Source organism: Sinocyclocheilus anshuiensis, unplaced genomic scaffold (assembly GCF_001515605.1).
Source record: "Sinocyclocheilus anshuiensis isolate Anshui unplaced genomic scaffold, SAMN03320099.WGS_v1.1 scaffold1472, whole genome shotgun sequence".
In the NCBI taxonomy this organism is placed as follows: Eukaryota; Metazoa; Chordata; class Actinopteri; order Cypriniformes; family Cyprinidae; genus Sinocyclocheilus; species Sinocyclocheilus anshuiensis.
In genome coordinates this window covers 207,102-222,083 of record NW_015542453.1, presented here as the reverse complement: position 1 = coordinate 222,083, position 14,982 = coordinate 207,102, and the positions used below count along the sequence as shown (strand labels likewise).

Sequence of the window (14,982 nt, the reverse complement as noted above, 5' to 3'; positions counted from 1 at the left end):
ATCTTTCTATAAACATTCAGAGAACATTTTGTGCGGTATTCCTGGTAATATTTAAATCATCGTAATCTATCTATAATCATTTTTGTTGCGAACAATTATTACGCCCTCTTTGCAAAACTTGATTCTCATTGGTCAATCGTATCAATTGTACTGAAAATGCACTTCAGTATTATTACTGTTGTTTCATTGTTTGTCTTGTTGGTAGGCCAGGTGTTTTGTACATGGATTACTTTTTTCTTAGAAGAAATTTTAGATTATTTTAGAAGATAATTTCAACTCAAATAATTATTTCTTATCCACCATGTTTAGTCGAAATAATGTGCAGCCAGTCGATCTTTAGCCTATATATTTAGCAGTTTTCTTATTAGAATGTGGCAGGCTTCCGATTCATTAGCTAGTGTAGCTAAATGTAGCTAAAGCTTAACAAAGTGTAGTGACGTGAAACTATTTGCACTACAAACCCAGTGTGCTTATGACAATTAATTTAAATAATATGATAAGAAATACAACTTTGCAGTCTCAAGCAGCATAACGGACTGTTCCCTTTTATAGGTTCACGTCAATGCTGCGATGACGTCATCGCTATGGGAACACATCTGGTGTGACGAATGTCTAAAGCCCTTATACCATCACGCCAATTTCATTGGCCAAATAGCGCTTAGTACCACCCCTCGCGTACATCACGTATGCTCTATCAGCGTGCTGCGCACTATTTCATCAGATTTCATTTCCTTCAGGAAGCAGATCATCTGTTGCCCGTAGGAAAGCATTCTTTTCGTCGTGTTCTCAGCTATTTTCATTAAGAGCAGTTTACTCCTCTTTAGCGGACACGATGAGCTACAGGAGATGCATTGAGCCGTTCGAGAGGTTCATCGCATGAGGAGACACTCACGACAGGTGCGTGCTATGTTTGGGGTTTAAACATCCTCAGGCGGTGCTTAATGGCCTATCTGATTGTCAACACTGCTAAAAGTATTGTGCTCGAGGTTCGCGGCCTTCACTAAGAAGGGAGCCCTAGCGTCTAACCCCCGCCATTCTGTTTCTGCGGTTGCCGAGGCGCCGCACGAGACAGTCGCTTGGGTCGACGCGTGCGAACCGGAGCTTATGGAGGGCGAGACGACAGAGTTTTCTTCTCGCTCTCTCTGTGCCGCGTTCAAGCTCTTGAAGAGCGCTACGTAGACCCGGTTGTCTTTGTCAACGATGAGTTGCGACCTACCCTCGAAGCTTGTGATTCGATTTCTTTTGGTTGTAGGCCTTATGAAGAAGACGTGCTGTCTACAGCGGCCTCTGATTCGGAGGATTTAGTCGGTGATTTGTGCAGCTCTCTCCCTCCAAGTGGACAGGAAAAACATACTTCCCCATCTTACAGTAAGCTGTTAGATGTTGTTACGTGCGCTGTAGACAAGCTCGGGTTAGATTGGGCTAGCGAGCCGGCGCAAAATCAGGCCCAGTCGAAACTGGACGACCGATTTTTAACCAGCCGCACTCCATCCCAGCTCCGTAGACCTCTCCCGTTCTTCCAAGACCTCCACCAAGAGGTTTTGAGGTCTTGGAGACAACCGTTCTCGGAGCGGATTACTAATCCAGCTGCTGCTGATTTCGCTACTATTTCTAAAATGGCGGAACACGGTTATGTGATGATGCCGGCTGAGACTCTTACGGCACATCTCGCGCCAAATTCAGCCCCATTCTGGAAGTCTCACCCCCTATTGCCGTCCAAGCCGTGTAGAGTTACTTCCGCTTAAGTCAGAAAATCTTTCATGGCCGCTGGACAGGCCGCGGCTACACTTCATTCCATGGGTGTACTTCAGGCTTATCAAGCTGATGTACTTAAGGGGCTGGATGAGGGTGAAGGCCTGACACCCGAGGCGGTTAAAGAGCTCAGACGAGCTACGGACTTGGCGCTGAGAGCTACCAAGCATACAGCTCGAACAGTGGGCAGGTCCATGGCGGGTGTGGTGTCAGTTGAGCGCCTCCTTTGGCTCACTCTCACTGACATAAAAGAGAAAGATAGGACTTTTCTTCTGGATGCCCCAATTTCTAATGACGGCCTGTTTGGGTATTCGGTTACTACCGTCGTGGAGAAGTTTCGTGCAGCGAAAAAGCAGTCTGACGCCTTTCGCCAGCTCATCCTGCGCAGGTCCAGGGAGACTGAGCGTCAACCACCACTGGTTCGTTCGCACTCGTCCACTTCACAACGCACTCGCGAGGTCCAGCTACACGAGCCTTCGTCTATGGCACCCCCTCATAAGAATTGGGGTCCTAGGTCTCGCCCACCGGCTAGCCAACGCAAACGGATAGACCTGAGTTCATCCTTTGGAGAGTTTGGACGAACCGCACAAGCATATTCACCTCTCTCATCGTGGGCTCCCAGCTCAGATCTTAACTGTCCCGCCCCATATTGCGCTTCGGGCGGTTTTAGATCAAGTCTTCACGACGAGCACATCCTCAGACACTCTGGACTTTCGGCCTTCAGAGTTCAAGAGAAAGACCTAGGGTCATGCGTGCGTGGCCCGTTTATGATGGCCGCAGGTGGCGGGCTGGCCCGATTGAGCGTTTGGATGTCTTCCTGTTACAGAGGTCCCAGGTACTTCGGGGCCCTGTGCAAGGAACTCAGGTGATGACTGCGTCAAATGCGGTAACCCCCTCATGTGCTACCTGTTTTGGCAGACACCAGCGGCTCTCTGCAATCAGTAGATGTCTTGGCACCTGCAGTTCAGCCGTTGGCGAACGTAGAATGACTAAAGCCCCTGGCAGACTATTGGGCCATGTGGAGATGCTTGCCCGATGTCTCGCAGTGGGTGCTACGCACTGTTCGATATGATTACACCATTCAATTCTGGAAAGGGCCACCTCCTTTCAGCGGGGCTCTTCCCACTACGGTGCGTCCTTGGGAGGTCACGGTTTTGAGTCAGGAGATCATGATACTTTTGGAGAAAGGGGCTATAGAAGAAATACCCCCCGCTCAGACAGAGTCAGGCTTTTACAGCCGGTATTTTGTTGTGCCCAAAAAGGATGGCGGTTTACGTCCGATTTTGGACTTGCGTCGTTTAAATCTTGCACTCAGGGCAAGCAAATTCAAGATGCTAATGGTGAGGTCCATTTTGTCTCATATCCAACCAGGAGATTGGTTTGTTACCATCGATCAAAAGGATGCATACAGTACTTTCACAATGCGGGCACGTCTGTCTCTTGCACGTGTGCTGTCATTACAGACCTATCTGAATCAATTCAGGACAGGCCGCTTAGTCCACGTAGGTTTATGCCTCAGACTGTTGGGCCTGATGGCGGCAGTTTTCCCTGTGGTTCAGTTGGGCCTGCTCCACATGCGGCCCTTTCAGTGGTGGATCAAGAGCCAAAATATTTCATCTCATTGTCACCCGCTCCGCAGAATTACAGTAACCCGGAGGGGCTTCCGTGCTCTGAGCCCGTGGATGAGGCCCCATTTCCTTCAGAGGGGGTCCAGCTGGGGTCATTCTGTCGTCGTAAGATGATGTCCTCCATCAAGGACGCCCAGTTCGTGAAGTTTGGACAGAGATACATCGCAGTTGGCACATAAATCATTTGGAGCTAATGGCAGTCTTTCTGGCTCTCAAACTGTTTTTACCTCAATTGAAGGGTTGCCACGTTCTAGTCAGGATGGACAACACGGCTGTGGTTTCATACCTGAACCATCAGGGAGGATTACGTTCCCGCCCCCTCTGCAGGCTGGCGAGACGTGTTCTCCTTTGGGCTCAGACCAAGTTCCATGTCAGTCAGGGCAGTCCATGTCCCAGGCCACCTGAACTTAGGACTTAAGACTTGCTCTTCGAGACAGAGTCTAGAGGCCGGGGAATGGAGACTGCAACCCCTGGTGGTAAGTCTCATATGGCAGAGGTTCGGCCGAGCTTAAGTGAACTTATTTGCTTAGAGCATGACTACGCATTGCCCGCTCTGGTTTTCCCTGTCTCCTCTGTCGCCTCTGGGTCTGGATGCTCTGGCCCACGAGTGGCCCAGGACCATTCTCTATGCTTCTCCTCCGATCCGGTTGCTGCCAGTGGTTCTGTTCAGAGTATGGTCGAACAGAGTGGAGCGTTTGCTGTTGGTGGCCCCGTTGTGGCCCACTCAGAATGACTGCTAAAAATTCAGCTTTGCCATCACAGGAATAAATGACAGTTTATTTTGATCAAATAAATGCAGCCTTGGTGAGCATAAGAGACTTCTTTCAAAAACATAGTACTTATAACTCCCTATTTAGGCCTAAATGTTTGTGCTTTATATACACACTAAATGGTACATTCATATAAAAAGACCTCTTTCCACCCCGTCTGCTCATTGCACTTTTGTCCCAAACATGTGGAACACACACAATACAGCCAACGCTTAGAGGGGGTTTCTCTCAGAGGAACATATTGTAGGATTAAGCTACACAAGAACAGCAAATCGCTCCAACTGATATTGGCTTCACTGCGCTGTGAGCATAACCTGAAGACGACCATTGTTCAAAACATCAAGTGGGGCTGACTATATGCGCTGATTCTGATTTTTGCAGAGAGTTTTTCCTGACAAAGCCTTGCTTGTGTCGGACAGTGTCCGTCGAAGTGATGCAGATGCATGGGATAAAAGCTTTTTTGTACTCAGTATTGCTGAATAAGAAATTCTGACTCTCTCATCCCTCACTGTTTCTCCGTCCATCTCTGTATTTCGCTGGAGTGTTTCAGTCTCCTGGCTGGGCTGCTGTTTCAGTAGAAAAGCAAGAACTGCATGAGGGCTCGTCGGTGTTGTATGATCATTGAGACTGCTGTTATAAGGAATGTGGAATGAAACAAAGCATAAACAGTGAAAATGAGGCTTTCTGTTTCTAGAATCCTCTCGTTTATTCCAATCCGCTCTCATAGTTCAATTCAGTTCTTGCTTTCCTTTCTCTCCTGATCATGACCTCATGCACATTTATTTCTTGTTAATGTCCTCAGATTTGAGGTCCTATTTGTTTCGTTCCAGTTGTGGGAACGGTTCGACACTGAGCACTAGCTGAATTCCCTTTGTGTAATGAGAGCAAGAGATTTTGTGGATGTGCCAGTGCTCAACCAGTCTTTATGAAGGGTGGTGGGAACTTGACCTACATAGTGTTTTGGATTGGTTGCAGATGCTGCCTGTTGACAAGGGAACCTGCAACTGATTCAGCAAATGCTGAAGATCCACCAAGCTTTATCCATCAGACCTTTAAATTAATCCCAAAGTCATTATTGATATTGATTGTTCAATATTGTGGTAGCAAATGTGCCCTGAAGCATTTCATTTAGCACTGCATAAACAGTTAAGCTGTATCATATTTTAGACTAAAATGGTGCATTTTACTGACATTATTCAAAGTACTCCAGGGATACAGAGAAGCAGATTGGTGTGAAGAATCAAACCAGTCAGTCTGCATAGCTCTGGGTCATTCTGTTTTGAGCAGAACTCTGAGATGACTGATATATTCTGAGCTTCACTGCAGCTTCTCCACAACTTGTGGCCCAGAAAGTGGAATAAAAATTAAGCAAAGGAGAACACGGCTCCTTATGGATGAAAATATTGTTATTTTCTCCAAGTGCATGACTCAGTGAGAAACTACACTTTCCACTTTTGTGGTTTTCCAGCGGATTTGCCACTCAGACCTTTTTGCATGAATACATTTTCCACGGGTTTAAATCACATGAGCATGACTCTAGATGTGGTATGCACTTCAAACGTATTTGTAGTTTATCTTAATAATCAGATAAATTGCCTTGTATGTTAGGTTTTATATTTGGATCATCCTTTTTAATATTTTTTGTGTGTTAAATTGCCCTATATCTGATTTCTATACATTTTCAGCTTTATTTTCTGTTTTCATTTTTCATGCAATTCTTTTCGGATTTTTTTTTAAAGTGATGGATCTCTGTTTTATTATATAATGCTACATAAAGTTATTTTCTCCAAGTGCATGACTCAGTGAGAAACTACACTTTCCACTTTTGTGGTTTTCCAGCGGATTTGCCACTCAGACCTTTTTGCATGAATACATTTTCCACGGGTTTAAATCACATGAGCATGACTCTAGATGTGGTATGCACTTCAAACGTATTTGTAGTTTATCTTAATAATCAGATAAATTGCCTTGTATGTTAGGTTTTATATTTGGATCATCCTTTTTAATATTTTTTGTGTGTTAAATTGCCCTATATCTGATTTCTATACATTTTCAGCTTTATTTTCTGTTTTCATTTTTCATGCAATTCTTTTCGGATTTTTTTTTAAAGTGATGGATCTCTGTTTTATGATAAAAAGTTAAAAAAAAAAAAAAAAAAAAAAAAAAAATATATATATATATGTGTGTGTGTGATAATAATAATATATATTGCTATTGCATGACCATTCCATATTAGTTCTGATGTAAATTTTAGAAATGCACAGAAATTTTCTTTTGTAACACGTGCTCATAGGTTCATGTTTAGGTATTTATCATAGCTTTATCATAGGTTTATAATTAGGTATTATGTATATTTATGTTTATATATGTGTGTGTTTCTGTTTTCATTATTTCATATTTAAAACATTAAATTAAAATTTTAAGATTAATTTAAAAAACATTAATAACAGCAAATAACATTAATTTCAAATGTCATTATTTCTGCATAATTTCTGTACAAGTGCTTTTATGCCACATCTCTGCATCATTAAACTGTAAATGCACCTTTTCCTGCTATGTGCACTCTCACATAAGCGTTCATGTGCCTTTACAGTGTAAAAATGGCAATAAACTGATAATGTGTTGGACTAAATCAGCTTAATTTAAAAAAAATCACATTGTATTTCAGGAGCTTGGAATCAAGCATATGTAATAGTACTGGCGGCTGGTTCAAGAGTGGGTCAGCTAGGGCTTTGCCTCATGGGACTAGAGGCTGAATGTCACTCGTAATCTGCTCTCTCAGTGTCAACACAATGTCTGGCGGCTCCTTCAGCGCAGCATGTAGTTCTTTTGGAATAACAAACCCACATACGGAGAGCATATGCTAATGCCTCACTCAGCATTTACAATGAGCATATTTATGAATCAAAGCCTGATGAAGAAAGAAAACAACAATAATACATATTGCACCATCATTCCATATCTGGTGTAAATTTGAGAAAATACATAGATAATTTCTTTTGTAACATGCAGAATCAGGTACTCATTGATTAGTGACAAAAATGTAGGGCAACAGCGGCAGGTCATTTTTTATTGTTTTAATTAAGCTTATATTATTTCTTATAAATGAATATTAGGATGTAAATACAACAAAAGGATTTCACTCTTTATGTGATGAACTCAGATTTCTTAAATGTGCAACAATTGTTGATATGTCTTGAGTTTAGTGATGTAAAATGATGTTGAGTCTGGCTCTGCCTGACAGCAAGAATTCCAATTTTCAGCTCAGTTTAGCTGTTGCTTGGTAACAGGAAGGTCTGTGAAGTGAAACCCCTTAGAAGCCTGTGCCTCTAACAGTCCCCCTTTGAGAGTGAAGTATCACTAATATCTCTTAACGTCGAATGTTTTTCCTCTTTGAACATGCAAGGAAAAGAGTTAAAGATGATTATTTGACGACAGTCATATGTTACATGCACTGATGAATAAGTGATGAACAACCACAGTTTCAAGGACTTTATTGAGTAGTTCTTCAAATTGAATGTGACAGGAACAATAGCAGCAAATGTTACAATACAACATTATGGATTCTGCTACATTTTTACAGATCACATCTCCCCTTTTATTCTCAGTGAAAGTTTCTTTGTTTAGAAGATGAGACATGATGAGGTAGGAATACATGAAAAAAGAAGCTTAGTTCTTTAAACAAGCTGAATTATTCAGACCATTGTACAAACATTGTACTTTATTTATACATCATTTCAACGTTTCCTATTAAAGAGCTCATCACATCCAATCCTAGCCTAAAGATGGCATGACTCATGCAATGGATTTGTCTTATAATGTGTCATGTTTTTGCCAGACACATTACAGAGACTCTATAGTAATAAATAAAATAAAGTAAAGTAAAGTGAAGTAAAATAAACTAAAATAAAATAAACTAAACTAAAATAAAATAAAATAAAATAAATAAAATAAAATAAAATAAAATAAAATAAAATAAATAATCTAATCTTTGTTTAATTTTGTAGATGGTCCCTTTACAAAGAATAATAATAATTATAATATTTTGGCAGTTGACGCGCAAGTTAATAATTTACACAGTGAAAGTCTTATTGTTTTTAAATATTGTCTTAAGACCCATCTTGTTAGGCTTTTATGTGATTGTTTGTATTTGGTCTGTTAGGCTGTAATAATGGTTATTGTTTAATGTTGATTGTTTTGTTGTAAGGTGTCCTTGAGTGTCATGTAAGGTGCCTATAAATAAAATGAAATAATAATAATAATAATAATAATAATTTTAAATAAAAGTAACGTAGGCCTATAAGCATTAAGGTGTAAGCATTGATCTTCTAAATGCATTAGTGTCATACGTTTTCTTCGTTTTAATTTTCTTAAAATATTAAAATACAGTACACAAACAACAGAAACAGCTGTCTAAAAACATCAGGGTGTTTAACACCATTAATTTTACCCAGAGGTCAAGTTCATTATTTACGTTTGACATTTCATGTAACGGACCGCAAACTGCGCTCATCAGCTGTATGTGGTAACCGTAGCGGTCCCTTTAAGAAAATTGAACCGAGGTATTTTGAAAACGGGGGAGAACTGTTCATTTAGTAGTGAAAAGTCATGTACAAACAGTGTATATACTGCATATTTGATCTATTTATTATGCAACTAACCTATTATTTCGTATACTGTAAAACTGAACGTCAACTAATGATATTAAGGGGAAAAGGTAAAGCCTGTTTGACCGATCCCCCCTCTTTCGCACAACGGTCTATTCTTGATCTAAGGCTCATGATGCAGTGGGATTCAATAAGCTGGTAGGTGCTGCCCAACGCAAGGTTTTCAGCTCCAGTCGACAGCGAAAGAGCACGGAAATATACCGCAGCATCCTCATTAATTTGAAGTGTTTACACGCAGATCACAAAGGTAAGTTCTTGTTGTAAATATCGTTTTATTTAACGCTGTATTTAGGATGCGTCAGTGTCTGTTTAGAGCTCGTAGAAGCCCATTCAATAACAGTCTAGCATCCCTCACCTATTGTCCAACTGCAGACATCCAAATTCCATGGACGTGAACACTGCCAACGACATGTTGCATGTGATTTTGCAGTGTTGCTTTTATCTTCAGGGATTTGAATGTACAAGCAGCATATTTAAAGAGTAATTTACCCAATAAAGCTAGTGTTTGCATTATATTCTTCTTCGTAACTGCATTTTGCAGCAAAAGGTGGAAATCCTGCTGTTGTCATGAGGAGGCAGACAATATGCTTCAAATAGCAAGAGTTTTTTTTATCTTCTTCCACATATGAGTTTGTTTTCTCTGTTGTAACTGTCTGAAAATGTAGATGCATGAGTCTGGCTTCTTGTAATGTGTTGACTGGGCTATTGATTGTCTATCAGGACCGTTACTAATGTAGTTCCAGCATGCCAAACACATAGTCTCATAAATGCCTTGTTCTTTGAATTCCCTCCATAAGTTTGTCCCTTAAATATTATATTATTTTTTATATTTTGTTTATGTCTTGGATCATTTTAGGCTTCTAATAGAGGTTTGAAGGGTATCAGACGAGCCAAAATGACATCCAGACATCCAAGGTTTGACAGGGTGCCTGTCATTGCAGTGCAAAATGTGGCACTGATGATCTGTTGTGTTTCTAAAAAGTTCTTGTATAAAATACAGCTGCTCAAACCAGATTTAAAGGCCGTTTGTTTGGAATATGCTGTCTGTTTGGATTAGGATAGCTGCTTAAGGCAATGATCATACGAAGTTAGAACTTGCATCTCAAAATTCTTGTTTCGCGTATTAGCCAAAATCTCACTATATTAGGTTATTCGGGTTGAGCAACCGCAAACTAATGCCTGTTCTGAGCACAAGGAACTAACCATCACTTTTTAATGCAATCTTTGTTGGTTTCCTCAGTAAAGTAGTTTAAACCCAAACGGTAGGTCACAGGTTATGGATAGCAGGGAAACAATGTTAAATGCAAATAAAAACACCCCTACATCTAACAATATAATTGTGCATTGTGCATTTTTAAGTGCATGTTATTGAGCATATTGTGAACAATTTATCTATGCATTTGATTTTTTTTTTACCTCATATTTCTTCCGGATCTTCCGGTAAAACGACTTCTCTCTAGTGATGTATGCTGGACTTCTCTAATCATTTAGTCCACTTTTTAGTCCTTTCTTACAGTCAACTGCAAACTTAATTCATATCTGCATTCTTATCTGCCTCCATCCAAATAACAGCCAATAAATAAAACCAAGTCTCTGCCTACATTTTCCGTTTTTCGCTATGTGTTTAACTCAGATGTAGCCAAAGGGAAGAGGAAGCATTTCTGAATGTGTCCTATCTTAAATAATTTGTGTCCAGTTAAACTCCATTTTGGCACAAATGTCATTAATATTTTTCCTATTGTTGGACCTATAAAGTTCATGGCAATATTAATACATGTCATGTTTGGTTTAAGAACATTTTTGTAACTTTTATACGCCAAACAGTTTTGATTAGTGAGTTGGGTTGCCAAATGCTAGGTTTTGAATCAAAACAGCTGGTTTAGGTAATGTAAGTAGTGTTTTATACAATTTTTGATTAACTTTGCGTTTAATTAGTCCATTTGCCAATTTTGCAATTTAGTTACAAGCTACATTGCATCAAACTTACAGAAGTCTGTAATAACACAACTGGAATGCAGCGCTCTGTCTTCTTCGGTGGTGTAAGAAGGGATGTGGAATGAAAAGAGCAGAGCTGGAACAGTGTCATGGGATTGTAAAGCCATGATTATATGAGGAATGCCATGATGACTTCAGCAGAGATGCGGAAATTAACTGTGTTTAGAGGTAACAGATGAAAATGCAGTTAGAGTCTTTGTCAGCACTGCTCTCAGGGCTTGAGGAAATAAGGACTTTAGTACAGTCTCCACTTTGGCTCAGGGTTTGTCTTAAAAAAAACAACGGCGGAGCGGTCTATGAATAGCTGACAGATTTTGACATCATATTGGCACCTTGCATTACATGGTCGAGCCAGCTGCGATCGGATCATAATTTAAGCGGATGATCCAGTGGGTCATTCAGGGTGAGTTTTGTTGTTGACATGTGGAAAGTCTTGGGCATTTTCCGTCATCTCACAGTATGAGCAGTGAGTCACAGGATAAATCATGAGAGTAATCAAATCCAGTAGGTATATCAGCCTTTCAAAGCCTCCCTCTTTTTACCCTTGCGAAAGCTGATGCTGAATTCAATCGTGTTTTCTTTTAGACGGTGGCTTTGTTCCCTTTCTGCAGCCTAGTTCATTTGCGTCTATCATGCAGTTCCTTATATGCCTTATATATGTATTATGTTTTGAAGTATACTTTATCATGCCTTAGATTAATATGCAGAGACAACTATAATTTCTTTGCCTATTTGTGACTCATTTTGCCAGCACAGGCCACATAAGCAGTAGCAGACAGTAACAAAGTATATACTTTATTACTGTACTTAAGTACATTTTCCAAGTACCTGTACTTCATCTGAGTGTTTTTATTTTGAGAAACTTTTACTTCACTACATTCCAAAGTATATAATATCAAACAACCAAGCTTGATGGTTCCCAGATCTAGTTTGAGATGGAGGTGATTTGCGTTTCACTGTATTTGGCCTTAAGGTTAAACCTTGCAGTTATTTATTTATTACAGGTAATCACACTATCACAAATGTGATCCTGGTTCAGAGTTTTGAAGTAATAGTTTTTATAATAAAGATCAATGAATATCCACCAGGGCCAGTAGCTTTACCGATTTCACAACAATGCTGACTAGTTTGGATGCCCTCTGACCGAGTAGTTATTACTGGTGATGAAACACTTTTGTGCCCAGGTTGCGTTATTGTGGTTTCATGTTGCATTTGTATTGTTTATTCTCCTGGGGCGGTTTAGGCTCATCTGTCTGATTCTTCACATCAATAGGGGCCGCAGCTGCATAGCCTGACCCCCAGCAGGCCTTTGTAATGTGCCCAGGCGTGGCGTGTGTTTGTGTCTGGGTACGTGCACGTGGGTACGTAGGCGCCATACTCTTCTGTTCAGGATGTGCCACTGGTCTGCTTTAAAGGGTCCTCAGAGAAGGTGGTGTGTTAGTCACAAAAGACGACACAAAGATGTCAAGGTTTTTCTGATGCTGCTGAGTACAGGTGTCCTGTCAGCAGAACCACCGCTCTTTTGTCTGCATGCATAATGACTATCCAAGCTCTGATTTTGAAGTCTAGAGTGCTCAATAATAATGATTCTTTTTCTGCTGATCCAGTCAGGTCAGATTTGTACTTGCCTTAATAATATTATCAGCCTCACTGCCATAAATGTTATATTTCATTTTATTTATATTATTTTTAGCAACATATTTGATGTTAGAAATAAATAAATTTTGTTTTTCATTAAATATTACGTTTTCTTTTGTAAATCAAATGGGGATACATAATATATTTGTCCTGTTGATTATTGGCTGTTTGGCTAATTTGAATTAAATGTTCAATAAATGCAAACTTCCCTTATTTTGTATTTAGATTGTCTTTGCTATCATCTAACACTCACTTAAAGTTCATCTTCAAAAACACAAAAAAAATGTAATAACACTATTAAATGTGATATTTAGCAAATCTCAGAACGTACATCCATTTTCATATTGTACATTATAATATTTGAATGCCTAAATTCAATTTTTGGCTTTTAGAAAATTGTCTAAATTAATAGTTAAAATGATTGATTTTTAGTTTACGGTTATTTTTTATATTGTTTTAAATATAAATATAGATCATTTTTGATATAATTAATTAAATTATATGATAAATAATGAAATAATTATTATATATTATATTATATTATAAATATAGATATTTTAATTATTTAGACAAGGTATTGTAGAAACTTACAGCAATTATTGGTTAATAGCAAAAAACTAAATCCCTGAAAATTGAACCCATGTCCTTGGTGTTGCTCTATTTGAACTACGGGAATGCTAGGTTCAGTACAAACGGTCTAAGAGTAAAATCACAACAAACTGTTGGCTGCTAATTAAAGTAGCAATGCTGAAAATATCAAAAGTATTCAACTGGTTAGCCAGTTGACCCATCAGTAGTTTTATAAATATCAGAAAACCACATGTTACGTTTGAAAGGCATAAAAACACAAATAAATGATCAACGAATATAATATGGTCCCAATCCCTGGTCTCCATCTTTGTCCTCCTCATGTAACCCTAGTATGTGGCCACAACCCCAAACCATTATGGCTTTATTGCTTTTTTTTTAATGTCTTGTTTTGGGCTCATAGATTTAGAGGCCCTATTCTTACATAACTGCTGCAGACATTTTACAGGCTCTGTTACTAAATATTGCTTTGATTTTACAGAAAGCATCGACAAATAAAATCCTTGCGTAAGCACAGCAGATCAGGCCTTTATTGAATCTCTCAGCACTTACTCCAGCTCAGGCCTTGTCGACTCATATCATAGAGAAATGCGATTGCATCTTGTTTACAGGCTCCTGAGAAATATTTTTGCAATTAAAGTGGCCCAACACTGGGTCAGCTGATGAAGGATTAAGGCCACACTGCTGTGAGTGTGAACAGCTCAACAGAAGGTGTTGATGAAAGCAGCCCTATGGAGGTGCTCCACAGCAGATGGCACACACACTGTGAACTGATGTTTGGTGCCAGGTCACATTCTTTCTCCCACTTCCGGAGGATTATTAGAAATCATTCAATAGGTCTCTGTCTGGCTGATGATCTTTATTTGAGGCAGAATTCTAATATCCTGCTTTTACTGGCTAAAAGAGATGATGGATATGGATGCAGAGCAGGGAATAGCTGTCACTGTATTCTCAGTAATCAGTTATGAATGTTGGTATTGTTGTTCACAACTAAATATTTTGCCCGTAAATGCTTCCCTCATAATTCATTTCCTAGGATTTGCTTAAATATTGGAATAATATATGACAATCACATATGAGGGTGATTCTTTAACTAAGAGCATTTTTGGTGGACTTACATAAAACGCATACCTCAAACTTAATTTAAATTGTCAACTAACAATGTCTGAAAAATACAGTGGCATGCAAAAGTTTGGGAACCCCTTGCAGAATCTGTGAAAATGTGAATAATTTTAACAAAATAAGTAGGGCTGAACGATTTTGGAAAATAATCTAATTACGATTTTTTTTTTTTTACCAATATTGCGATTGCGATTTAATATGCAATTATTTTTTAAAGCTCTTTATGTTCTGTATTATTCAACAAAGACAAGCTTTAAATCATTGTATAGTATGACCAGCACAATATTTGATAGATTAAACATAAATGTTTTTTTTCTGTAGGCCAGGCCTATATGTTATGATGAAATTAGGTGACATTGCAGAAATATAAAAACACATCTGTTGCTTTACCACAGTACTTTAGGTAATTCAAAGTCACTGTAATAAACATATGTAAACATGTGGACTGCACTTTTTAACTGCACTGTTAACTTTAGACCAGTGGTTCTCAAACTTTTTTGGGCACGCCAAATAATTTCACTAAACATTATGAAAAATGAATGCTTTTTTATTATGAAAAATTTATGCTTTTTTTAATTTAAAAAACCTACAGGGAAAAAAACACCTGCATCACTTGAAACATTGAAAAATAGCATAGAGAGAATAACTGTTATTGTTATTATTCTCTCTGTTATTTATTTATTGTGGGTTTCATGCTGTCCACTAAGGCACCGGACACACACAGGCTTTCCTCCTCACCAACGACATTAAACACCGGGTCTACACCGGACGCGAGCGGCAAAATACAGTAGAACCCATTATAATCAGTGACGCTGTGTACAC

General features: G+C 39.2%; 1 protein-coding gene across 1 annotated transcript in view; it reads left to right on the top strand.

The window, feature by feature from the left end:
• Nucleotides 1–8,938: 8,938 nt before the first annotated feature.
• The window catches only part of LOC107693712 (protein FAM110B), a 40,870-nt gene continuing 34,826 nt past the window's right edge, over nt 8,939–14,982 (top strand). Inside the window, exon 1 of the mRNA XM_016493177.1 lies at nt 8,939–9,064. The gene's annotated coding sequence lies outside the window, so the exon portion shown is untranslated. The remainder of the gene's footprint in view (nt 9,065–14,982) is intronic.